Source organism: Carlito syrichta, unplaced genomic scaffold (genome assembly GCF_000164805.1).
Source record: "Carlito syrichta isolate Samal-C Ts95f unplaced genomic scaffold, Tarsius_syrichta-2.0.1 Scaffold311659, whole genome shotgun sequence".
In the NCBI taxonomy this organism is placed as follows: domain Eukaryota; kingdom Metazoa; phylum Chordata; class Mammalia; order Primates; family Tarsiidae; genus Carlito; species Carlito syrichta.
In genome coordinates, this window is record NW_007255755.1 from 44,048 (window position 1) to 46,072 (window position 2,025).

Genomic DNA, 2,025 nt, shown 5'->3' on the forward strand with positions numbered 1-2,025 from the left:
GCCGCCGCCGCCGCCCCAGATCCCGGCCTCGGGCGCTGGGGTCTCCTTCCACATCCAGATCGGGCTGACCCGCGAGTTCGTGCTCTTGCCCGCCGCCTCCGAGCTGGCCCACGTGAAGCAGCTGGCGTGCTCCATCGTGGACCAGAAGGTGAGGGAGCGGGGCTCCCCCCATCGGGCCTGGGGGAGGCGCGGGGGGCGTGAAGAGGGGGCAGCGCTGGCAGAGGTGGCCTGGGGCCTGGCATAGGGGCGAGGGAGGGAGGGGACTGAGCCCCGGGCCGCTAGGAGGTGGGGGCGGCATTGGCCCCCAACTGCCTCCTTACCCCACCACCCTTTTGAGGTCTGGGCGGGGGTGAGGTGCCCCAGAGGCCTCCCCAAACTGCATGTCCCTGCATGTTGTTTTCTGCAGACAGCAGGGAGGAAGGGAGGGGCCCGGCCAGGTACCGAGTGGGGAGGAAGGGGCCGGTGGGGGCAGCAGATGTGGAGGGAGTACCTCCGTGTCCAGGCCCATCCTGGGCCTCCCATTGGGTGGAAACAGTCGAAATTGAACCCGGGCTGGCCATGGCGATCGGGTGACATGTGTGGGTGTGGGTGCCTGCGCTAGCTGCCAGGGGCAAGTGAGGTCTGCGAGCCCAATCCCTGCCCTCCCCAGGCCCCAGACGTGTGTGGATGGGGCAGACAGGCACCCTTTCTGCACCCCAGAGGACCTGGTGGTGGTCCTAGTTTCTATCCCCATCACAGTGCCCCCATGCACTCCTAGTTTTGGACACCAGGGTTCCTAGGGTCGGGGCTGGGGGTCTCAGCAAGAGAAAACTCAGAAAAACTTGATGCCTGAATCCTAGAATGTTCAAAGTTAGAAGAGCGGGCTTCTATGTTATTGGAGAGCTGGACCGTAAACATGTTAGAATACTAGTGTCATAAATTGTTGGACTATCATCCTAGGTGTGATGTTGAAGTGTTCAGATATTAGAATCCCAGGCTGTTGAAATATGAAACCGTCAAAACGTTGGAATATTAGATCCCTAGGTTGTTGGAACCCTAGAATGTGAAAATATTAGAAGTGTGGAATGCTGGGTTGTTGAAATCTTTTAATGCTAAGATAATCAAATATTAGCATCCTAGTCGGTCAGACTCCCAGAACATTAAACATTCGCGGCCCATCTAGGTTGTTGAAATCCTAAAACATGTAACGATGATACGTTGGGGTCTAGAATGTATAATTTTATAATGTGAGCTTGTTGGAATCCCAAAATATCTACGTTCCAGAATCTTCTCAGACTCCTGGAAATGCATCCTTTGGGGTTAGAGAAACAGGGAGAACTGGGCCGACTCCATTTGACAGGCAAGGAAACTGAAGTTTAGAGAAAGACCCCCCAGGAGGGCAGGCCAAAGCACCTGCTCCCCACCTGGACCCTTCTCTTAGCTGCCACCACAGATGGGGCTTTGCCCACCCAACGCCCTCACCCCCATCTCAGCCTGCTGCGCGGGGAGCTGCAGGGGGGAGACACAGATTGTCCCGGGGTGAAATTCTTCGTCCAGTGCTCACATTTCCAGCCCGCCCCCCTCAGGCCTCACCCCAGTTTTATTTTCCTGCCCTCCCCGTCCAGGTGTCAGGTGTGTTTGGGCCCCTTCCTTCCTTCCTGAGGCCCTACCTGGGCAGTTTCACTTTCTGTTCTACCAGGTTTCATTTCCTGCCCCCCCACCAAGCTGGGGACCCAGACACCTGGGTCCTTTGAGCACTGATTGGGTGGGGGGCACCCTCCGGGTCTCCGGCCCCCAGAGCGCTATCCCGCCCCGCTTCCCCCGAGTCCCGAAATCCCCTCCTTCCCGCTAGCTCCTCCCCACTGCTGGGCCTCCAGCCAGGTAACCGGGACAGACAATGGATCCAGGAAGGAAGCTGGGGCGGGCTGGGGGGGTGCGTGGCAGGCGGAGAGGGGCAGGGGCGTTCACTCCGCAGCCCCCCGCCCCGCCAGGCTCCGGGAAGTCCGAGGTGTCCACGTCCCCCGGGCCACTCGCCCCCCCACCCCG

General features: G+C 59.6%; 1 protein-coding gene across 1 annotated transcript in view; it reads left to right on the plus strand.

Moving 5' to 3' along the window:
* Positions 1-5: 5 nt before the first annotated feature.
* Positions 6-2,025, plus strand: part of PRKD2 (protein kinase D2) — a 37,002-nt gene continuing 34,982 nt past the window's right edge. The window contains exon 1 of the mRNA XM_008068908.2: positions 6-148. The gene's annotated coding sequence lies outside the window, so the exon portion shown is untranslated. The remainder of the gene's footprint in view (positions 149-2,025) is intronic.